Genomic DNA, 23,674 nt, shown 5'->3' with positions numbered 1-23,674 from the left:
GGACGTGACACAGCACCGGCCGGGGGGGAGCGAAGGGGGGCGGCGGGGGGAGCGCATCCCGGCTTTTGTCTCCCTCGGAAAGACGCGAACCCCGCGGGGGGGTGGGGGTCGTGCCGCCGATGGAGCCGGTTTCTGGGCAAGTCTCGGTGCTGGCGGTGTCGCGGCGGCCTCGCCCCGGGGGGGTCCCCCCCGCTCGGTGACAGCCCGTGCGTGGCCGTGGGGCCCCCCCGGGATGCGGCGCTCCCGGCGGAGAGCTCCGGGGCTGGGTTCGGGTGCGCTCCCCGCCTCTGGAAGCTTCCCGGCCGCTCCGTATGGCCGGAGAAGGGCAGGGCTGCCCCCCAGCCCCGCCCCGGGCGAGCCCCCCGTGGGCAGAAGCGCGGGGAGCCTATCGCGTCCCCGCCGCAGCAGCCGCGGCCATCGGCGGCCCCGCGGCGGCAGAGCCGGCGGCAGAGCCCGCACAGCGGCACCGCCGCACAAAGGTGCCCGCCGAGCATCCCCGCGGGCTCCCCTGGGATGGTCCCGGCTGGGATCGGCGCCCACCCTGCGGGAGGAGCGGCCCCCGGGCTGGGTCCGGGTGTAGCGAGCGAGGAGGGCTCGCCAGAGACCCGGTTTTGTTGTCATTTTACGGTTATCGTTTTCCTGCAGAGTCACTCTGGCTGCACGTGGTCTCGGGGGCCGTGGTGGGTGACAGTAGGGGACAACAGATGCTGTGGCAGCGGAGCAGCCGGCAGTCGTGGGATGTTTTTTTGCCGCAGCTGCCCCCAGAAATGCTGGACGCTGGGGGCACAGTTGCTAGGTGTCACTGGCCTCCCCGTGCCTCAAAACTCAGTCCTTGGAGTGGTTTTTCCATAGAATGAAACTGAGGTTCACCTCCCGGGGCCATTCCCTGGGTCAGGCTTCTCTGGAAAGGGTGAGATTCCCACCCGTGAGATCCCACAGTGGACGAAGCAGCAATGCCTTTAGGTTGGAAAGGGGCAGGTGCTGTTTCTCAGTGCCCCAGAACCTGGGTGCTTCCTTCAAATGGGCCATTTCCACGTGCCCCTGGGTGCCACGTTCATTCCTTCTCCAGCAATCCACCCTGCTCTTTCTCCACCACTGAGGCAGGTATGGGATGAAGCTTAAAATCACAGCTTCATTAACAGAAATTGAAGAGATGGGAGGAAGCAGAAGACAGACTGAGCTTCCACGTTGTTTCTTTCAGTACGAGGATGCCAAAATAAGACCAGATCATTTGATAGTCCCTTCTCTACAAAACCTAGGAAGGCTTTTTGATGGTGGACCACCATCTGAGCATCCACATTGTGGCAGAGGGGTGCCACACAGGATGGAGGAGAGACCCTCCCACTCTGCTTATGATTTATGTGACCTTGACTAGCAAATATTCACACCTTGTCTCCAGTGAGTGGAAACAGCCATTCTGTTGTGTCCACCAACATTATTTTTCCCTGTGAGTCTCATAAAGGCTTTTCTCTGCCATTGCTGAGCCCAAGGTTCAAGAGCAAAATCTTGTGCTGCATTTTATCCCCTCAAGCCTTGGGTAAGATTTGTAGGCTGTGGTTGCCCTGCACTGAGTGTGTTGTCTTTGGCACAGACGAGCAGTGGCTGTTTCGGGAAGCTCAGGCTGTGCATTTTTTTTTTTTTATCATTTCTAAGACCTCAGGTTGCTTTTAAAGCAGAGGAGCTGCAGTTGTATGCTGCTGCAGGTGAAGGTGATGCAGGGAAGCAACTTGTCTTAGGTGATCTGGGGGGTGAAGCCCAGCACCTAGCTACATGAAAGACTGGAGAGAATTTGTGGAGATGAACTGAACTCCAGCCCTGCCTTTGTGATGCCATTTGGAAGAGGGCTGAGGTACCTGAGGGGATTGGCTGGGTTTGTTCCCGTGGCTGAGTCAGCCTGATCCACAAATGGCATGGGAATGGTCTATGGAGGGTTCCTGAGAGCCATGAAAAATGTAATGCAAAGCATGGATACAGGCTTGATGGATGTTAGCCCTGCATCCAATCTGTGGAAGGGAGGATGGTGGGATGCTGGGCTTTATCTCCACAAGTCTCTTCTTCAGCACTTGATTTTGAATGAGGATAACAATACTCTTTTTCCTCTCTGGAGTACCTCATGTTGGGGTGAACTGCATGGTTGAGTTAATTCTGTGATCTCCTGGTGAGGACAAATTTTGCTGTGTTGACTCTCCCCTCCTTTCCCAATTTGTGTCTCTCTCTCTCCCGTTTCTCCTTGCAGCCATCCTTGCTCTCGCTTGGTTTTTCCCCAGAAGGAGGGGTCTGAAATTGTGGTAGTTGTCACTAGTTGAGATTTTACCCACAGGTCTCTGCAAAGCAGCAAGAAAACCCCTCTGAACCTAATTTGATTTCATGTTCTTACTGCTCAGTTGAGTCTTTGGGGTCCTGTGTATTTGTGAGGAGCTGTAGCTAAAAGTATAGCAAGACCCTGTGTTTTCTGTGGAAGCTGGGGGCAGCTTTTTCAGAGGTGTTTGAGGCACATTTAACATTCTTCCATTATGTTCTGATGGAGTAGTTAAATATCATCAATGATTGCACTGTTTTTCACTTTGGCAGAAGTGTTAAGACATTTATGTTACACCATTGTTAAGTTTCAGAGCTAACAGTTTGCTGCTCTGTTTGGGCTACGATCAGGTTGGGGAAAGGACTGCAGAAGATTGGAAGTGTTGAGGCTTCTGGTTGAGTAATCTCCATAAATGCCTCGGGATGTTGTGAAACTCCTCGGAGAAGGGGCAGTTCTGCCACTTGAGGATAATTAGCAGATTACTGTGTCCTCTGAAATGAAGGGCTACTGTAGCCAACCAATCATCCTCTGTTTGTTTGAGACTCTGGCTATTTTATTTTTATTTATTTATTTATATACATTTTTGCATATATATGTATGTATTCACTTACAACGTAGATGCCTTGCCGGTGATCCTGAGAGAAGTGTGTTTCCCCCTCAGTTCGGACTGAAATGGGAGCAACATTGGATGTTCTTAAAACTTTGCTGCGTTTAAGCTTCCCTGCTGAAATGAGAGGTTTTGTTTCTTTCACGTCTGCCTTGAGCTGTGCCATGGTCAGTCTTGGCTTGCTGGATTTTGCATTGTCATTGTCATTCTGAAGTGCAGAGGTAGCTCAACAGTGGCCAGGAATGGGAGGTGGTGCCTCTATCGTGGATGGATTGCAGAAAACTTACGATGGAAAATCAATAGATTTGAGACTTTTCTGCTTTGAGTTAGCTCTTGGAGAGTCCTCTCAGGCAGTCTATGGGACACTGAGATTTTAGGCACCCCAGGATGGTTGGGAGCAGCCTTGCGCTCACTCCAGAAAGGGCACTGCTCCTGTCTCCTGTCCTGCACACACAACCCTCAGCCTCCTTGTCCCCAAGGCATGTAGCAGTTGTGGTCCAGGAGAAGAAGAACTTGGTTTCTGAGGTGGTGGGAGAACCTGTGGTGACAGAGCCAAACCTCTGCCTGTGCCATCTCTGCAGGACCAGTCCTGCCACACCTGTCGGCCAGGAACCTGCTGCAGGTGTATTTCATAACGTGAAGACATTTATCGAGGGCGTCTCCTCTGTGGCAGCTGGCTCAGCTTCATCTCCTTCCCCAGCCCGGCTGCATCCATGCCGGGGGTGTGGTGGTGGTGGAAAACATCTGCATTTCCACCAGGACGGGAAGGGATATGGGTGGGGTAGCATGGATGTGGTGAGGCTGTCCCTGGGATGGAGAGCAGGGCTGGGTGGCTCTGTGGTGTCCCCATCCCCTGGTGTCACAGTGCCTGGGTGACCTGAGGATGCACGTGGCTTCTTATTTCTCTCCTGGGGTTGGAATGGGTCTGCTGGGTTTGCATGGCCAGGTTTTAGTAATAGGGGGAGCTACCAGGGTCCAGCCAGCTCCAGGACAGACCCCAAGGCCAAGCCCATCAGGAATGATTGTGACATCTCTGGGATAACAGATTTAAGAAGAAAATGAAATGGTTGCCAGTCACTGGCAGTTGTAATTGTGGCCAGAGAGGAGTGGGGTGAGAACAGGTGAGAGGAACAACTCTGCAGACACCAAGCTCAGGACAGGAGGAGGGGCAGGAGCTGCTCCAGGCACCAGAGCTGAGATTCCCCTGCAGCCCTCGGAGGGTGCGGGGATGCAGAGATGCACCTGCAGCCCCTGGAGGAGCCCACGCCAGAGCAGGGAATGCCTGAGAGAGGCTGTGATCCCTGGGAAGCCCATGCTGGAACAGGGTCCTGGCAGGGATATGCTGATCTGTGGAAACAGGAGCTCATGCTAGGGCAGGTGCACTGGGAGGACTTATGACCCCAGGGGGGAGCCCATGCTGGAGCAGCCTGTCCCTGAAGGACTGCACCCCATGGAAGAGTGATCCATGTTGCAGCAGATCATGGAGAATTGTTGCCCATGGGATGGACTCACACTGGAGAAGTTCATGTAGAACTGTCTCCTGTGGGAGGGACCCCACACTGGAGCAGGGGAAGGACTCTGACTTCTCTCCCTCTGACTTCTCTCCCTGAGCAGTGTCAGGAACATCTTGTTCTGAGCTGGTCGTAACCCTCATTCCTGTCTCCCTGCAGCACTGAGGGAGGAGGTAGAGCTGGGAAGGAGGGAGGGGTGAGGGTAAGGTGTTGTAAAGATTTATTTTACTTGTCATTATCCTGCTCTTATTCTGTTGTTAATAGATTCAATTAATATTGCAAATTCAAGTCCGTTTTGCCCATGATGGGATTTGGTGAGGGATCTCTCACAGTCCTTATCTCAAATCATCACCCTCTTGCTCTATTTTCTCTCCCCTGTCCAGCTGTGGAGGGGAGTGAGAGATCTGCTTTGGTGATTGCCTGGATTCCAGCCAAGGTCAACCCACTGCAATTTGCCTTAATTAAAAAAAAAAAAAAAACAAAAAAAAACCAAAAACAACGAACTTCTCCCTCCTTTGGGAGCAGGCTCAGCTGTCTGGGACTGGTTTGTACAGGCTGTTCCACTCTGGAGAGGCTTCACCACCCCTGGAGCCTGCCCTGTACCAGAGCAGAAGCTACTTGGGAGACACACAGCTGCCACCAGCTTGCTTGCCCAGGCACCTGCAATGCAATTGCAATTACCAGGGTTCATAATTAGTTCTGAAAAATGCTTTTGAACTCTTGAAGTCCTGCAGGAGCTGTGTTGCTTGGCTGGCATTCACCAGGACCTTGGGAGAAGCTGGTGTTCTCAACCAAGCTGTTGCCAGTTGTGTTAGGTGGCTGCTGGCTTGGGACACGAGTAGTTGGGTTGGCATGGGAGGAGTGTCTTGGGAGGCTGTGGCACAGAAGGATCCCTCACATCAGCTGTGCCATACCATATGTTGGGGATCTCACCCCAGAAACCCCCCAGATTACTGTTGGGATGGTCTGCTGCCAGGTGATAGGGCAAGAGGCAATGACCTTAAGCTGAAAGGTGGTAGATTTGGGTTGGATGTTAGGAGAAAACTCTTCTCAGTCAGGGTGCTGAGACCCTGGCCCAGGGTGCCCAGAGAAGCTGTGGCTGCCCCTGGATCCCTGGAAATGTCCAAGGCCAGGTTGGACAGGGCTTGGAGCAGCCTGGGATAGTGGAAGGTGTCCCTGCCCATGGCAGGGGGTAGAACCAGATGGTCTTTAAGGTGTCTTCCAACCCAAACCATTCTGGGATTCTGTGTTTCCGTGAAATAAGCAGTTGTGACCCTGAGTTTTTCACATAATTTGATTAAATCTCACAAGTCTATCTGTGCTACCACAGTGCTTTTGAGCTACAACAGAAATGCCCTGCAGGTGTTTCAGGAGTCTTGGCTGTCCCCAGCTTTGAGCACCTCTCTTGTGAAGCCAAAGCTTTGTGAGTGACATGGAGCTGGTTTTGGGTGGAACAGCCTTGGGTGAGCCTGGGGCTGGGGCAGCTTCGCAGAGGCTGGGCTCACCTGTGGCTGTGAGCTGCTCCTCCTCATATGTGGTCCATGGGGATGTCATTTTGGGGCCAGCAGCCTCTGCAGGTATCCTTAAAGGATGGCAGTGTCTGCAGAAACACTCCTTGGTGTTTGTTAGTCAGGGATTTTTGTGGGAGTTAAACTGGAGTAAATTTTAAAGGGTGTTTTCATCCTGTATAGAAGTGTGTGCTCCAGTCACTGGCAGGTGTGTGGTGTAGTCTAGGTCCAGCCAGCCAGCCCAAAGCAGTAGTCTGGAATCATGGAATCATCATCTAAAAATCATGGAATCAGAATCACTAAGGTTAGAAAATACTTCTAAGAGCACCAAATCCAATCGTCAATCCAGTACCACCATGTTCACTACCATGTTCACTACCAAACCGTGTCCTCAAGTGCCACATCCACATGCTTTTGGAGCACTTCTTGGAATGGGGACTCCACCACTGCCCTGGGCAGCCTGTGCCAGTGCCTGACCATCCTTTCAGTGGATAACTTTTTCCCAATACCCAATTTCAACTTCCCCTGGTGCAGCTTGAGCCCTTGTCCTCCGTCATGTCACTTATCACCTGGAAGACTTGTCTGGCCCCCACCTGGCTTCACCCTCCTGTCAGGGAATTTTGGAGAGTGAGGATGTCCCTTCTGAGCCTCCTTTTCTCCAGGCTAAATGCTGGTTTTTTTTTGGGTGCTGCATTTCCCTGTATTACCCATCCAGAAGCAAATCCCCTGGGGCTAGAGGACTCCTGGGCGCCGTGTCCAACTGCAGTGAAGCCAGGGAGCATTTTAATAACATGTCATCAAAAATACCATGTTATGTGTCTCAGCAAGAGAAGAAAAGGAAGCAGGAAGGGTTGTGGTTGTGCTGTGATTGTCAGCTGGAGGTTAATAACAATGTTTTGTGTTTAAGAAGGTGTTTGCTTTGCACAGTGAGAGGAGAGAGGAGTGTATGCCTGAACCCACGGGAATTGTATTCCCTTAAATCAGGGCATATCGTTGATCCAGGGAATGTTTCTTCCCAGCCAGACAATCACCTTGGAGGTGTCTTTGATTTTATTTTCCTTTGGCTTAGGAAGCTGGGCTGGTGATTGTGAAATTTGCAGCAGTAATTTTTGCAGCAGGAGGTTTTACAGGAGGATATGGAGGCTCGGGGGGTGCTTTGGGAAATGATTTCTGTATTTTTCTTGCCATGTGCACCTTCATCCTTGTGAGTGAGGAGATGAACCAGGTGAAGTTTTCAGGGTCCTGGCTGTGATGTCTGCAGACGCCTTTAAAGGAAGAGGAGGCCACAGGTGTGGATGAAGGCTGTGCTGAGGTGGTGGACAGTTTTCTCTCCCAGCTTTTTCCTGTTCTTTTGAGATCAGCAGTTTCTCACACCCTGACAGCAGCTCTGCAATGAAACACACACTTCTGGAAAGCTCTTGTGGTGGATGCTGAGTTTTCCATCTCTCCCTGCATCCCTGCTCTGTCCATCCCTGTGCTAGCCAGGCACAGGCAGATGAGTGTTTTTCCTGCCTTTGCAGGTGCTCAGAGCAGCATCAGTCATGGGCAGGACATCACAGCCCCGTGGGGTGTCAGCAGAGCCGCAGCATCCCTCCCTGCCAGGATGCTCTTAGTGCCAAGATTCACCTCAGGGCACTGGTCCTCTCCCCATCCTGCATTTTGGAGCATCTGCAGAGCACACATTGTTTTTCTCTAAATTGATTTTGAGAAAAAGCACTTGCTTCACTTTTTTTTTTGATAGATATATTTTTGTCACATAGGGTGAAAGATTCATTTATCGACTGCAGTCACTTTGAAGCTTCTCCCCTGTTTTTATGCCTGCTTTTTTTTTTTTTTCCAATGAGCAGAAATGAAGCTTATGCACTCAGACTAACTGTCACTTGCTATTCCTCCAAAACCTTTTTTAATATCTAATATCAGCCAAATTTGACAGAGGAGGGCATATTTTGGAGATAAGAACTTACAGGCTGTAAGAAAGAGGGTAGAAAAGGGAAATGTAAATTCTTTCTTGTCTTCAAGGAGAGGCTGCATGAGTCGTAAACTTAAATAATGTCTGTCTGGGTGCAAGCAGGTTGGTTAATTCTTAAGTAAATTACCTTAGTAATTCACTACAATTCATTTAAGGAAATAAACCAAATCATTTTCATCATGGGAAAGGAGGAGTTGGCTGTAGGGATGCTGCCAGGGAGGGTGTGCTGGGATGATGCTAGAAAACTTTTAAAGGTCCCTCCCTACCCAAACCATCTCCTCTCTCCTCTCCTCTCCTCTCCTCTCCTCTCCTCTCCTCTCCTCTCCTCTCCTCTCCTCTCCTCTCCTCTCCTCTCCTCTCCTCTCCTCTCCTCTCCATCAGGTGTTATACTATGACTGCTCCTGATAGTGATGTTCCACATGTTATCATCTACAAGCTCACACAGTCCTTGCAGGCTGAGGTGTGGGTAAATTCTGCCCCAGAAGCTTGCTCGGACACTTGCCAGGCTCAGCACAGTTTCCCATCAGGACTGAGGTCATGGCTGGGAGCATCGCCTGGAGAAGATGAGGCAGCATTGCAGTGGCTTTTCAGCATCAGCCATGGTCCATGAGCTTGCCTTAGAGCTGGAGATGCTGTTAAAAGTGATTAGTGAGCTTCCAGTTCCCAGAGGAACCAGGGATGATGGTGTTCTGCCCCTCGCTGCTGTTGTTCCCATTACAGCTGCGGCAGGAGGCTGCCTCTTCTGTCCCTCTCCCTTCTGCTGTCACTATGTGCACTTTGATTTTTGGTTTTTTTAAACTTTTTTTTTTTTTTTTTTTTTTTTTTTTTTTTTTTTTTTTTACACCGGGAATTCTCTTCCTTTTTTGTCAGCTCAGAGAATGATTTTCCTTACGCTCTTCTCTATTCAGGGCTGTGGGGGAGGAAGTGACTCAGCCTTTCCCCCCACTCTGATTTGCAGAGTCATCCCTTGCTGGCTTTGCGAGTTTTTCCTTGAGCACCTCCAGTTACGCTGGCTTCATTCAGCAGGAGCATTCCCGCCTCATTCCGGCCGGGAAGGGCACGGTGGGGAAGGATGAGCCCTCAGCAGGATCTTTTCCTGTGCCAAGAGCAGAGTGAAGCAGCGAGCAGGCCGTGCTGCCAGACCTGTGGCAGCTCCAGGTCTCCTGTCTGCTCCTCGTCCGTGCGGACATCTGTGGAGGAAGGGCCAGCCAAATGGAATTTCGAGGGCTGGCCTGGTCATACTGTAAAAAAATGATGGAATGTGATGTCATGGGCTCTTCCCAGGAGGGGAGGTGGCTCAGGCTGTGCTGCTGGCACTGCTGGAGGATGCCCTGCAAGCCTGGGTGATGGTGGGCGGGGTGAGGGTGGGTGATGGATGGGTGGTGACACGGCTCCATGCAGGACTGCTGCCAGCTTGCCTTTCATGGCAGGGCTGAAACGGCTGCTAAATACCAGGGAGGACACACTGCCTGCTCTGCTCTCCACAGGGCTTTCAGACACTGCTGCTCTGCAAGGAAGCCAATAAATCATCTGCCACTCTAAGTGATACCAGGCATTCTGGTGTCCCGTGTATAAAAAACAAGTGCATTAGTTTTGGGTTAATTATTCTTCTACTCTGAAAGCCAGCATAGCTCTGCTTCTTTCTAAAGGGCAGAAGGGAAAATAAAAAGGAGATGAAACTCCCAAGCCCCCTAGAATCTTACCACTCTGCTCCCAAATCAGATACTCAAACCCTAACAGCAATTTTGATCTGCTGGGGGAATTCCAGCATGCATCACTTACTGCTTTGCTTTATAACACAAGGAAGTCTGGCATCAAAAATGAATATTTGTGTGGTGGTGAGGGTGGTGCTGGGAAGGACAAAGGTGGTCATCATCTAGAAATACTCCAGTAACCTCTCTTGGGTTTAGACTTGCTTGTGTTCATCTATCTTTTTTCTCCTCTTTTAAGAAGTCCAGCCACATCAAGAACCTGTCCTCACAGCATCCTGTGCTCTGCCTTAGGCCATATTAGCTGCCTTCTGAACATCTCTGTCTATTGATTAAAGCATTAGGAGGAATGTCAGCTTGGAAGCAATGGGTTTGATTAGCCAATTATTTTAACAAAAAAAGAGGTGAGCTTTGATTAAAAGTACAGAGGGAACTGTAGTAAGTCTTTTTTAATGTGCTGGAAGGGAGGTCAGAGCACATAACCAAATGAGAGCATTGGTCAGGATGTTAATGAGGGGAGTTTGGAAGCTGAAGGTCAACAGTGTGCATGACATCTTCTGCATGACCTAGGAATATGGAAAATTATTTGTGTATATTTAGTGGGGGCTGCTGGTTTTTGGCTAGTGAACTGTAGGGAGTGCAGGCACTTCATGGTTGCATGAAGCACACAGGAAACAGTTGAGTCTGTAGGATGCTATTCTTGTGTGAAGGTTGGGTTTAACTTGGATCAGTCACTCAGTGGAGTAATTACATCCCGAAGTACTCAATGAATTCAGAGGATCATACAGTCGTGGAATGGTTTAGGTGGGAAGCACCTTAATATCATCCAGTTCGATTCCCTGCCATGGGCAAGGACAACTTCCCAGGTTGCTCCAAGCCCCATCCAGCCTGGCCATGGGCACTGCCAGGGATCCAGGGACAGCCACAGCTGCTCTGGGCACCCTGGGCCAGGGCCTGCCCACCCTCCCAGCCAGCAATTCCTAATTGCCAAGAGCCCAAAATCTGTGCCTGCCCTCTGGCAGTGGGAGCCATTGCCTGGGTGCTGTCCCTGCAGGCCTTGTCCCCAGTCCCTGGGCAGCTCTGCTGGAGCCCCTGGAGGCCCTGGCAGGGGCTCTGAGGTGTCCCTGGAGCTTCTCTTGTGCAGCTCAACAGCCCCAGCTGTGCCAGGCTGGCTCCAGAGCAGAGGGGCTCCAGCCCTGGCAGCAGCTCCGTGGCCTCCTCTGCACTGGCTGCAGCAGCTCCAGCTCCTTGTGCTTTTGGGGAGTCCAGATGCTCTGCAGGTGAGGTTTCACCTGAGCCCAGGGCAGAGCTTGGATTTTCTACAGCTGGCAGGTGGGAAAAGCTTGCTGGTGTCAACACAGCTGTGTGGACTGCAAGCAGGAGGCTTCACAAAACCATCCCGTGCTATTTGTTGTTGTTTGGGTTGTTCTAGGGATGTGTTGTGTGTTGTAGGGGCAGGTGAGAGTATTGACGAGTTGTTCAGAAAAAAGCAGCTTAAAAAACAATGTGGAGGCTCCAGTGAGGGATTGTCTGCCTCCTCTGTTAAGAAAAGCAAATGTCTTTTGGAAGGTGGTGGTTGTACTCAAATCAGTGCAAGGAGGGAGCCTGGAAAGCCCAAGCATAGCTGTCTGGTTTCTGTGCTCTGGGCTGGAGGTTAGGCCCCAGTAGTAGATGGCCAAATCAGAGACTGGCAGATGATGGCACAGGTGGGGAGGAAGAGCCAAGAGCAGGTTGGAGCAGTGAGCACATCCTCCTCTTTGGTCTGCCCTTCCTGTTTGCTTGATCTGGGGTCAAACATCTGGATGTGATGATCTCAGTCCAGCCCACACTCTGGGCCTGCAGCTGTGGCTCTTTCAAGTCCTTGAGCCCCGAGGCTGCCAGCATGGGCAGAGCTGATAGCAAACCATCCAGGAAGGAGGAGATGAGTAATAAAAAGCTTCTGTCTCCCTTTCTCCAGGGAAAAGTGCATTCTCTGTTCAGCACTCGCTGCATGGGACCATCCTCTGCCTCCCAGAGCAGGCAGCTTTGCTCAATGGGATTGTCATGTACTTGAATTTCATGTCAGCCTGATTCCTCTCCGAAAGGTCAGCCTGACCTTGCTGTGTTATGAAGTTTCTTCTGGTTTTCACTAAGCTTAAAGTATGTCTTTCTTGCTTTGTCCAGAAAATCTGGGCTCAGGGAAGATAGGCACGATCCTGGAGTTCTTCTGGGTTGAAGTAAGCTCCTCTGGTCCAGCCCTCTGCTCAGTGCAGAGCCAGCTTCTACATCAAACCTGCTCAGGGCCTCCTCCAGCTGAGTCCTGCTGCTGTTTCCAAGCTGCACACCCAGATCTCACACTCAAGTTACATGTTGGCTGCTGAACCACAGCTCAAAGCAAAGGAATTTTCCAGTATCCCATCAGAGTTTCCCAAGCTTCACCTACGGATCCCCAGACCTGGAGTTGAGCAGCTGCAGCTGTTTGCTACTGGAGGAGGCTTTCTGCTGCTGGTGTTTCCCGTGCCCCTGGCATTCTGCTGCCGGGATTCTCGGCTCCTGGGGGATATCAGCACTCCCAGGCGGAGCGGCAGCGCGTGTGTGTGCTGGGGAGGCTTATCGCCAAGTGACCTAATTATTGTAATCTCGCTCTTCCCTAGATAGTGCAGGTTTCCTTGGCTCTCACGAGGCTTCACGGGTTTTTCCAAGCTGTTCTTTGATTTATTGTCTGTCTCCTAATAATAATATTCTTTCGCTCAGGCTAGGTGAAGCCTGAGAGTAAGGGGTGTAGCCAGGGAGAGTGTAATACTTGTGAACTGCTCTTCCTGCTCCAGTGGCCATCCTGCTGGGTTTGGTGGTCCCAGCCTGTCAGACTTTCCAGGCAGCCCCCCTGCAAGGATTTCTTTGCTGCCATGGTCTTCATCACAGCTCCCTCCTCTTCCCCCTGCCCTGATTGTACACGTGCATCATCTTACTGCAGAAATCCTCTGGCTGCCAAAGTTAACAAGTGAAAACCATGCCATGCCACTTTCTGCCCAGCTCTTGGATGCAGAGTTGTTGCCTGTCCCTTTCTTTCTTTAGTTACCCATCCCATTCTATTTGTTATGTGTTCCATTTTTTTGTTGCCTATCCCATTTTTTCTTGTTTTCTATCCCTTCTTTTATGTTGTCTGTCCCATTTTTATGTCCCTTATGCCCCATCTCATTTGTGTTGTTCTTCCTGATCCCCTTTTTGTTTGTTTGTTTTTGGGTTTTGGTTGGTTTTGGGTTTGTTTTTGGGTTTTTGGCCTATCATGATTTTTTTATTCTCTATCCCATTTTTTTCTTCCCTTTGCTCTCCTCACTGTGGTTTCTCCCTTCTCTACCTGCCTCTTTTCCTGTTTATAATATGTTTATTTGGCTAGAGGTATAGGCCAGGTGCCTTTTAGACGTGCCAAATTCTTATTTTTTCTAGCAAGACAGGGGTTTGCAGCATGTTATCAGGGTTTAACATGTACTTCAACATTAAACAAATAAAGCCTAGGACAGAAAGAAAAAAATCAAGTCCAGCCCAACAACAAAACATTGCAACCTGAGATGAATTTCCTCCATTCAGGCACTTGATTTTCTTCCTGTAAGCTGTAGCTGGGATTTTGGAGCTCAGAGCTCCACGCTTGGGCAGAGAATAACTCACGTAATGTGGTGCCTCCTCACAGGAGCAGGGCTTACTGCTAAGCTTCCCGGTTAAACCACCTGATGGGATCAGCAGAGGTTAGCAGCACCGCAGGGGCTTGGTGGCAGAGGGCTTGGAAAACAACAAGTCAGCAGCACTGCCCTGAAAACCTGTTTTGTTTGGGGCTTTTTGTCCCCTCGCCCTGCATGGGATCCAGTTGGACCTGAAAGGGAGCGGGAGAGGACGGAGTGGGGCATCACACGAGGCTTCTTTATCTGCTGGGGTTTCTGCAGCCCTGGGTGTTATCTTGTGCAGTGCCTGATAGTCTCTGGAGAGTAAATATTTTCTCCTGCGGCAGAGCAGTGGAGGAGCTGGGAACAAGCCAAAGCAGAGGCGTTGCTGAGAGGTTAAAGCCTGAAAGGGCTGGCGCCGGGCTTGTGCCTGGTGTTACACCTTGCCAGCAGAATTGGGGCTGTACCAGCGCCCCTTCTTTTTGAGAGAGTGTGAGTTCCCATTTTCCTTGTTTCCCTCTGTAGAAAGGGAGGTTCCTAACTTTCTAACTTTCAAGTGGATTGCAGTAACACTTTAACTTGCAAATCTTCTTTCCTGAAGCACTGCTGCGTCCTTTGGGTGGATGCTCCAAGTTATCCTCAGATTCTCAGTGAATACTCTTCAACACTAGGCCATAAAACAGATAGTTAATGCTAACTCCATTTTTTCCCTTAATTAGCCTGTAGAAAAATCATAGTGCTAAGGATAGTTTTGAGGAATAAGAGTGTTTTTGGCTGTGCTCAATGAGAATAGATATTTTTATTTTCTTGAAACAGGAAAACAAATAATGTCAAGTCCCATTTCAATCCAAAATGAAATGTGGTTTCAATTATTTTGCACTATAATGGAGAGTTGTGGAAATTCAGTGTACATCAGCACAAAATAAAACAAAAAATCCTTTGTTAAAAAATACAAAACTCTAAAAAGAAGTGAAACCATTTTTTCAGTGTTTCCTTCCTAGTGGTTTGGCTGCAGTGACTTGTCCAAAACTGTTTAAAATTCATCAAGCCAAATCTGGGGTGCTGTCAAACAAGTAATTTTTAAAAATTATTATTGTTATTATGGGATAGGTTCAGACTTCTGTTTCTTCAAGGGTGAATTTTGTTCCTCTGGAGGCTGTGACAGAGGAGAAACATGACCCTTGTCCCACACTGGTGGAGGGGGCATCTGTGGCTTGAGTGCCAGGTTTCACCTCTGGTTCCTGGTGCTGGAAGGCCTTTGGATATCATGGATATGTGGGAATGCTCATCAGCAGCAGGGTGTTCCCAGAGGCCAGGGTCCTCAGGAAGCACTGGCACAAAGTTTCCCAGAGAAACCGTGACTGTTCCATCCCTGGAAATGTCCAAGGCCAGGTTGGACGGAGCTTGGAGCAATCTGCATTAGTGGAAGGTGTCCTGCCCGTGGCAGGGGTGGCACTGGATGGCTTTTGAAGTCCCATCCAACCCAAACCATTCCATGGTTCTATGAAACCCCTAGGAGGAGTGGCAAGAACCTGCCCCAAACCCCAGAGTTTTGTGTTTATCTTGGCATTCTTGGTGTCTTCCTCTGAAGCCTCTGAGTCCTGCACTACCTCAGCACTAGGAATGAGGTTTATTTTCTTTCATACTGTACAATTTATTGCAGAAGTGCCTTTTCCAGTCCCATGTTAAATTCTGCTGCTGAATTGTTGGGTCATAGAGATCCCTCAGATGGACATCCCTACCCTTTGCTGATGCCCAAGAGCTGGAAATGGTGAGGCTCTACCTTCAAGGGCCTTTGATGGTATATCCCTAAGCAGTTTCTTGATTAATCAAATTCTCCCTTACCTCTTTTCTTTCCTTTTTTCCTTTTTTTTTTTTTCTGCAAAGCAATATAGTTTGAGCTCTCTATTTAATCTCTGAAGTCAAAGGTACATGAATAGCAGGCATCCTGCTGGGGTGTTTCTGCTGAAGCTGCAGATGCTGCTCCCCTGTGCTGCACCTGCAGCCCTCCCACCATGATCCCATTGCCCTGCTGTATCCTTTGCGTGAGTGCCACAAGTTATCCTTACTGTGAATTGTCCTCAACAAATAATTATTGCTTACTCTAGCTTTTTCTCTTAATTAGCCCGTAGAGAAATCATGGTGCCAAGGATAGTTGAGGGGGATGAGAGTATTTTTAGCTGGGTTCAATGAGAACAGATATTTTGTTGAAACAGGAAGCAAAATAATGTCAAGTCCCGTTTCAATCCCAAATGAAATGTCTTAAATTACTTTGCACCATAATGGAGAGCTGTGGAAATTTAGTGTACCATGAAAGAAAAGAGGAGTATTTGTGTTTTACAAGAGAGGGAAGTGAGGCAGGATGGACAAGCTGGTGTCATACCAGTCACACACATGAAGTGTATGGCACATTTGGGTCCATGGTGGATGCAACAGGTGGACACAAAGAGCAGCTCAAGGGTATTTTGGGACAGATTTTATGTTCTTGTCCCCAGTACACCAGCAGCAGTACTGGAACTCAACAAGGCTTTCTTGCACTGCATGAAGAGAGCCTACAGGAAGATGGAGAGAGGCCATTGTAGTGACAGGACACAGAGGGATAGCTTCAAACTGACAGAGAGTAGATTTAGATTAGATATTTGGGAAAAAGTAGGTGTCGAGGCCCTGGCACAGGTTGCACAGGGAATTTGTGTCTGGCCCATCTCTGGAAGTGTCCAGTGCCAGGCTGGATGAGGTTTGGAGCAACCTGGGACTGTGGAAGGTGTCCCTGCCCATGGCAGGGGGTGGACTGGAAGATCCCTTCCCACCCAAAGCATTCTGTGATTCTGTGGTCTGAGACCTGGGGTTAGCAGAAGGGACTGGTGTCAGGGTCACTGACAGCAGGGAAGATTAGAACACAGGGTTGGTAAATCCCAAAGCTGTCTTGATCAGGGCCAGTCCCAACTGTCCTTGCTGCTGGTGGAGGTAAACAGACGCTCGCCAAGTTCATGTTCATTTCAAAACAATTTACTTGTCATGTCCTGAAAGTACCTGTCTCTCTGTTTGCTTTGTAATAACAAACCCCTCCCTGTCTTGTTCCTGCCTGCCAGGGCTCAGCCAGGTCCCCTGGGTGATAAATGCAGCTGTGCAAGTGCTTGCAGCATCTTTATACCCTGGGAGTCAGCAGGCTGCTCTTCCCACCCCCATTGCTGGCTTCTTGTCATCCCTTATTCACTGCAGTTTAGGGGGGAATAACCACAGGTGGAGTGGGGTCACCTGGAAATTTTTGGAGATCTGTGGCAGCATTGCTGGTGCAGAGCATCCAGCAGAGTGATAGTCTGGGAGTGATTGCAAAAAAATGCACTTCAAGCCTCAGAAAGGAGGCTGGTGGCTGGCCAGTAGCTCCCAAAAATTCCTGTCTGGGGAGGTGCTTGGTATTTTTGGTCTGGTTCCCTAAGGCAGGCGTTTTCCTGGTGAATTGATTCAAGCTGTCTCATCAGCTGCTGGAAGGAGCTAAAAGCTGGGGATGGATTTGAGAGGAGGGTTGAGCTGGTGGGCTTGGCTTATGGTGCTTGTACAAAGCAAAGCTTGCAGGGTCTGGTTTCCCCCTATCCTGGGCTGGGCATTCCTGCTGCTCTGACTTTTGTCAGTGTGGTGGGGTCACACAGGGAGCCCATCCCTGCCACAAGGAGCATCCCTGGGCTAGGTGAGACCTTTGGTGGGTGCTGTGGTGCCTGTGCTGCATCATGTTCCTTGCTGGGACAGCTGCTGGGAGCCCAATGCAAAACCTGGGTCTATCTGGGTATTACATTTGCTTTCCTAAATGCCCTGGGAAATTACGAGGGAGAACATGGCATGACATCCTTGTAGCCTAAAAAATGGATCTAGGGTTTGCAAGGGCATCTAGGAGGAAACTGTTTTGTGGAGAAATTATTGCCTGTGATGATGATGAGGTCCTGGCACAGGGCTGTGGCTGCCCCTGGATCCCTGGAATTCTCCAAGGCCAGGTTGGATGGAGCTTGGAGCAACCTGGGACAATGGAAGGTGTCCCTGCCCATGACATTAATGAGATGAGGTTTAAGGTCCCTTCCAACCCAAGCCATTCCATGATTCTGTGATCTTCTCAAGGTGTGAGAGCTGCCTTAGATGATGCTCTTTGCATGTAATCCCATCCCAACCAGCAGCTTACCCAAGGCTGGGAAAGATTGTTCCCTTTGGTTTTAGCAACAGGAACCCACAGAAAATTTGCTTTCGATTGTGCAGAAAGTGGCTGATGTTGCAAAAAGCATCTTGCTTCCTCATTCCTATCTCATCTTCCAGAGATGTTGAATTTGGGATGCACTAGAAGCTCTCCTGTCCCTATTCTTGTTGCACAGAAGAGCTTCATTTCCAAAAAAGGGGAAAGCTGTGACGAAGGGAAGCAGCTGGTTGGGATGGAAGTGAGAATCCTTAAGGATGGGAACCTCACAAGGTTTAACAAGGCCAAGTGCTGCACCTGGGTCAGGGCAACCCCTGGGATCAACCCGGGCTGGGGATGAGCAGAGGGAGCAGCCCTGGGAGAAGGAGCTGGGGGTGCTGTGGGTGAGAGCTGGACCTGCCCCAGCCTGAAACCCCCTGCCCTGGGCTGAGCCCCAGCGTGGGCAGCAGGGCAGGGGGGATCCTGCCCCTGTGCCCCTGGGCTCAGGTGAGAGCCCACCTGCAGAGCTGCCCCAGCCCTGGCTCCAGCAGCACAAGGAGCTGGAGCTGCTGCAGCCAGTGCAGAGGAGGCCACGGAGCTGCTGCCAGGGCTGGAGCCCCTCTGCTCTGGAGCCAGCCTGGCACAGCTGGGGCTGTTGAGCTGCACAAGAGAAGCTCCAGGGACACCTCAGAGCCCCTGCCAGGGCCTCCAGGGGCTCCAGCAGAGCTGCCCAGGGACTGGGGACAAGGCCTGCAGGGACAGCACCCAGGCAATGGCTCCCACTGCCAGAGGGCAGGCACAGATTTTGGGCTCTTGGCAATTAGGAATTGCTGGCTGGGAGGGTGGGCAGGCCCTGGCCCAGGGTGCCCAGAGCAGCTGTGGCTGTCCCTGGATCCCTGGCAGTGTCCAAGGCCAGGATGGGACTTGGAACAACCTCATCAAGTGGGAGGTGTTATTGTCCATGGCAGGGGGTGGGACTGGATGACCTTTAAAGATTTGTTCCAACCCAGACTGTTTTGTGATCCTATGATTCCCAGGAGGAGAGGACCAGCTGGCTCCTCCTAGCATAAAATCCATCCGGGAGTGGCAGCTCCAGCATTTTGGCTGGTGGCCAAGGTATGTTCTCTGAATACTGCTACAAGCTGGTGTACAGGCACAAAAATGCTTTTTGCCAGTGAGCCACGGGCGTGATTTAATGGGGATTAAGCAGCCTCCATGCCTGCCCTGCTGCTGCTGACCGGGGTGCGCTGCTCCCACCCAGTCCCTCCCATGGGCAGCCACCGGTGGGATGGATTACTTCAGCAGGTTGACATCTCAACTTAGAGTTGGATGTGTCGTTTTGGATTAGAGAGCTTTTCACAGCCCAAGTGCCTATTATATTGCCTCGGTGCCTGGAAAGAAAAGATTTTGTCCCGATAATGGTTTCCCTTTGGTTATTTTACAAAGGACGATGCGTGGCAGCTGGCACGGGCGCGCGAGCGACTGTGTATGGATGAGCTTGTGGTTGTGGTGCTTTTATTTAGGATGTGGGCTGTGCTCTCTGCCTGCAGAGCGCTGCCTGCACAGAGAGTTTTGTACCCTGGCTGCTGCTTCCATGGCATCGTGGCTCATCCCTTGGGGTGCCAGAAGAGCTGGGCAAAAAAACCAGGTGTTCGTTGCCTGAGGATTGCAGCCTGCCAGGTGAATCGCAGGAGGGCACACACAGGTGCATGGTGCCCACGTGCAAGCTCATCTGGCAGGAGAACATCCTTGGTTCATGTCTTCCAGCATGATCCCTACAGCCATCACGTCCTGCCCAGCTGCCAGAGTGATGCTGTGTGCTCTCCAAGGACAAACAGTGCAGCTCTGAAGAGAAGAGCATGTGTGAAATGCTCTTTCCTCAGATATTCATAATAGCTGTTCAATATCTTTACCTGGCGACATTTTCCTTGTAAAGGTGAAAAATAACAAGGGTAACATGTAATGTGGGCTCTCGTTCCATTAGCTTATAGTAGAAGCAGAGGAACATGGAAATCTGTTGTCTGGCTTAAGTCACAGTTTATAGCATGAACCAGTGTAAAATAGGCTATAAAACTCAGGCTGTTCAGAATTCAGAGGTTGGTGGTTGGAGGCTTTTTAGGGCCTGTTTCAGATTTTATATCTAGAAATGGTGGTGCATTTGCATGTATTGAATTTGTATCAAAATCTGTGAGTGTTCCTTGCTGTTGTTGCTGCAGCCAGTGATGCCCCAGCAGTCTCCTCGCCCTGACATCCCCTGTAGTGGAGCATCCCACCGCAGGGTAAGCCCATAAAAACCCACCTCCTCTCACTTGATGTTCAGACAGTACTTTTCTTAGTTGTGTGCTGTTTTTTCCTTTCCTTTTTTGATAATATCTATCACAAGCCCAAGGTAATGTCTTCCCCCAGGCAAGGAAGCCCATCTGGTGGAAAACCACTCCAACCTCATGCACAGATTTGACACACTAAAAGACTTTATGTTTCTAAAGGTGATGTGGCTTTGTTTTCGTTTAGAGAGAAGAAAAGGAAAAAGATTCACTTTCCAACCACAAAGAGTTGCTTTATTGCAGGGAAGCAAGCTACATAATAAATTGTTGTCTGGGTGAGAATGAGGATTTCTGGCTTTCTGGTTACTCATCTCCCTTTCTTGCGGGATCAAGCTGGCTGTTTTGGGTTGGATTCTGCGGCACTTGTCTGTCCCTCTCTTTTTTCCCTCCATTTATTTCTGTGTTTGTTTTGATGGGTCTGTTTCAATGCACCGTGGTGTTTGCCTGCTGTGTTCTGTGCCAGGCTTGTGAGTGGCACTGCAATGTGACAGCTGGTGGGCTCCTGTCCTGTCACTGGGGCTTTTCTGCATCACCAGGTACCAGAAAACAGACCTGAGACTGGAGGGACGATGAAATACATTAAATGCTCAGCCAGCTGTGGATGCATCAGTATCTGAAAAGCCCAAGGCTGGCTCCAGCAGTAAACACTCATGTGGTTTTCAAAGGTGTTTACATTTTAATTAGAAAAGGGTCAGATCCAGGGTATAATAATTTACATTTCTGTGCTTGATGTTTTGATGTCTGAAAAGCTAGTGGTTTTGGAGCAGCAAATCCAAGACAGACACATCATGCTTTGTGGAAATGCAGCAGTACCTGGGTACGGAGAGTCATGGTTCATCTCTGTTGCTTTTATTTTCCATAGTAACTGTTCCTGCGGGTGGCTGGGTATGAGAGCTGCCTGCCAGCAATAAAGATAAACTGCTCGTCTCGTTCTCTGAGATGCTCTCACCGCTTGAGAAAGACGCATTGCTAATTACTTGTTGTTGGAAAAGGGCTGGATGAGGAGAGGCAAAATATTGCTGCAGAAGAGGCTCATTAAAAGGAGATGCTGGAAATCAAGCCTTGCTGGTGGCGAGGAGTTCCAGCCCCAAACACAGACAGTCAAAGATCCTCATGGCTGTGCTGCTCTTGGAGCGTGAGCTGGTGGGTGGTTGTTTGCAGAGTCGAGACACACAGAGGGTTTCACCTGACCCAAAGGTGCTGATAAGAAGCAGATAAGAAGTAGAAGGGCTGTCCTGTACTATCTGCTCTTCCCTGGTCTGTGTGGTCAAAGCATCTCCCTTGTCTAGGGCTGCAGGGACTTCCTCCTTCTGTGTGTGCTTCGGCAGCTGCTTTGGGATGCCTGGCTTGGAGTCTCAGTGAGCAGGAAGTGTGAGGGAGGTGATGATGGAGGGTTTGAGCGTGAGCTGTTCCTCCCTGCCCAGCCCCAGAGAGGCACTGAGCAGAAGAGGGTGTCACCTCAGGCTGGATATCCACCTCCACCTGCACAAGGTGATGTCCAACATGGCTGTAGGGGACAGAGATGGGAGAACAGTGGGGTGGGTTTCGGAGCCTGCGCAAGGGATGTGAAAGTTGTCATTGGTTGCTCATGAGAGAGGGTGTGATGTCTGGGCCTGGGCTGGGGCCTTTCCCTCTGTCTCCCTGGGCATCAGTTTGGTTTGGTTTTATCATCATCCCATTCAGGCACAGACAAATCTGGGCTGCTGAGCTGTTCCTCAGTTTGTGTCCCAGGTGTCTCAGAGCAAAAGGGACCTGCTGGATCACAGTCTGTTATAAATACTCAAGGGAGAGCTAACACGAGAGGGATGCTGGATGTCCTATCAAAGAACATTCTGGAAGCAGGTGGCTGCGTTGGTACGTGAAGAATTTGCACTGCAGCTGCCTTTTATAGGAAGCATCTCTTGTTCCTAGAAAACTCTGGGATGATAAATCCCATGCGGCAAGACAAAGGCTTTCAGGGATGTCAGGATATCTCTGTAGCCTGTCACAGCCTGTCTCTGCAGCAGCTGGCCCATGATGGCATTTCTGAGAAATAAATATTCTCTGCATAAAGGATGCTCTGCATTCCTCATGACTTCACTTTGGAGTCATGGAGGAATAGTCTGGGTTTTTCTTAGTGTTTAACTGAAGGATAAGTAAGGAAGACACATGAGTTTTCAATTAAATGCCATCAGTCAGTCAGTCAAGCCTAAACAGCTGAGGACATGTTGTGGGAAAGATGGGCTGGGCACTTGTCCTTTATTGGGCTTTGGAGGTGGTTACACCTCTCAATAATTGAATTTCAGTTCAGGTGAGAGGAAGCCCGATGCATGAAGTAGTTCTGCCTGAACTCTGTATTTTAGAGATTTTTCCCAATGACCTTACCTAGGTGTTGGCGTTGGGTATTGGCTCCTGGCTGCAGTTGTCAAGAAAATCTGCTTACAACTGTTACCATTTGGGTTGCGTGTGACAATGTGGTATTCCTGTTTCTCTTGCCCTTTGGAAGCCGCAACTTTCAAAGAAACTCACCAAGTGTGCAAGAGCACTTTAAGCTCTTAGCATCCATCCAGTGGGAGCAAAACACTGGGAAAAGCAATCTCTTTATTTTCTTTCCTTTGCTGATGCTCAGTCACATTGGACTTTGCATAGGAGCAAGGTGTGCTGTTGGTGTCCTTGTAGCAGGTCAGGATGTGGGTTGTCTGGATGAATTGGAGTGAGAACTGGCTTGCTCTTGGGTCACCCCAGATCCCTACAGCTCTAGGCTGGTGCAGAGGGGCTGGGAATCTGGGAAGGGCCCTGGGAATACTGGTGCTGAGGCACCTCCAGTGCTGGGGACAGCTCTGGGCCCTCAGGACAAGAGAGACCCTGAGGGGCTGGAGCGTGTCCAGGGCAGGGAACGGAGCTGGGAAGGGGCTGGAGCCCCAGGAGAGGCTGAGGGAGCTGGGAAGGGGCTGAGCCTGGAGCAAAGGAGGCTCAGGGGGCCCTTGTGGCTCTGCACAGCTCCTGACAGGAGGGCACAGCCGGGGGGGTCGGGCTGTGCTCCAGGGAACAGGGACAGGAGCAGAGGGAACGGCCTCAGGCTGGGCCAGGGGAGGTTCAGTTGGATATTGGGGAAAGTCCCTCCATGGAAAGGCTTGTCCAGAGCTTCCAGCAGAGTTTCCCAGAGCAGTGGTGGAGCCCCCATCCCTGGAGGGATTTAAAAGCCAAGTGGATGTGGCGCTTGGGGATATGGGGCAGTGGTGGCCTTGGTGTTGCCAGGGGAATGGACTTGATGGTCTTGGAGGGCTTTCCAATCTAAACAATTCTATGATTCAGTGATTCTGTAAGAATTGTTTTAGGAGGATCTCTTTATGGTTGCAGTTTTGGTGTGCCAGAATGTTTTTACCCAGCAGCTTGTTTTGGGGGCTGGAGTCCCTTGGCGTGGCTGGGACACAAGTGGGTCTCATCCCAGGGGACAATCTGTGGGAAGTTGCCCTGCTGTTCTGTCTTGGCACTGCCAGACTGCTGCAGTCCAGATTTTGCAGAGCTTTTGGCGTGGGGGGGAATGGCTGGAGCCTCCTCCCTGGGGGAGGACGTGCATGTGGGGGCCTCTCACCCATCCTCCAGTGACCTGATGGAAATGCATCACTGTCCTGGATGTCTGTGGTCTTCTCATCATGGACTCACCGCGTCTTAAATAATTTTGGTTGCAAGTTCCACTCTCCTGTTTTCTCCCAACCCAAAGTGGGTTTGTTCTCCATTACTGTTCTTCACCTATCAAACTCACCACTTGTTTCCACGAGTTCAACAAGCCTGAAGCACCTTTGGGAGAAAGGGAATGAGCCTACAAGTGTAATAAAAAATGCTTGTTCTTATTATTTGCTGATGAAGGGTAAAACTGTATAATTGCTAAAAAAACTGTATAATCTTGCTAGAGCAAGAACCCCATTTAGATCACCCTTAATAACAGCTATTAATAATAATTATACATTACAGTA

General features: G+C 50.2%; 1 protein-coding gene across 4 annotated transcripts in view; it reads left to right on the top strand.

Moving 5' to 3' along the window:
* Window positions 1–23,674, top strand: part of CTIF (cap binding complex dependent translation initiation factor) — a 146,960-nt gene that overhangs the window by 962 nt on the left and 122,324 nt on the right. The window lies entirely within an intron of this gene.

This window comes from Molothrus ater, chromosome Z, assembly GCF_012460135.2.
Source record: "Molothrus ater isolate BHLD 08-10-18 breed brown headed cowbird chromosome Z, BPBGC_Mater_1.1, whole genome shotgun sequence".
NCBI classification, from domain to species: domain Eukaryota; kingdom Metazoa; phylum Chordata; class Aves; order Passeriformes; family Icteridae; genus Molothrus; species Molothrus ater.
Note: the sequence above shows the minus strand (reverse complement) of the source record. Positions and strands in the feature narration are given on the sequence as shown.